Here is a 641-nt window from a genome sequence, read left to right as displayed (position 1 = left end):
TTATTGAATTAACATGTTATTTAATTTTTCACGCAAATCTTAATAAAAGTAATATTTAAATTTTTAATTCCCAATATCGGAATAAAAATAAAAGAATTAAGAAGGGCTAAGTTCGGGTGTAACTTATATATGTATGTATGTAGGATTTCGTATATGTATATTTTAATTAAAAGCATGAAGTATTGCATTCATTACACCGGTCAACAAAAAAAATATTTTTTTGGCGTTTCTGTTCTCATGCTTGAATTCTGATTCTAGACATTGAAAAACACTTAAATATCATCGATAAGTATAATTGGGGTTTAATACGAGCGAGCTGCTGCAAAAGCTGCTTAGAAGAAGATGCGGCAGAAACTAGCCAGCACTTCCTTCTTGACTGTCCCGCATTCGGGAAGTTAAGACTTAGATACTTGGGGGCACATACCTTCAGACATCCTTCCGAACTGGTGGGAGTAGATATCAAGCGCATTTGCACATTTGTATCGGCCACCAAACGTTTTGCCGATCTTTAAGTCCGAATACGGGAGTTCTATTTTCTATGGCATCACAAAGGACTACGTATAGTCCACGTGCGATCTTAGATCGGCCATCCAACCTAACCTAACCTAACGAGAGAGCTCATGTGAGCATAAAAGAAATAC

This window comes from Bactrocera tryoni, chromosome 2, assembly GCF_016617805.1.
Source record: "Bactrocera tryoni isolate S06 chromosome 2, CSIRO_BtryS06_freeze2, whole genome shotgun sequence".
Classification (NCBI taxonomy): Eukaryota; Metazoa; Arthropoda; class Insecta; order Diptera; family Tephritidae; genus Bactrocera; species Bactrocera tryoni.
Note: the sequence above shows the minus strand (reverse complement) of the source record.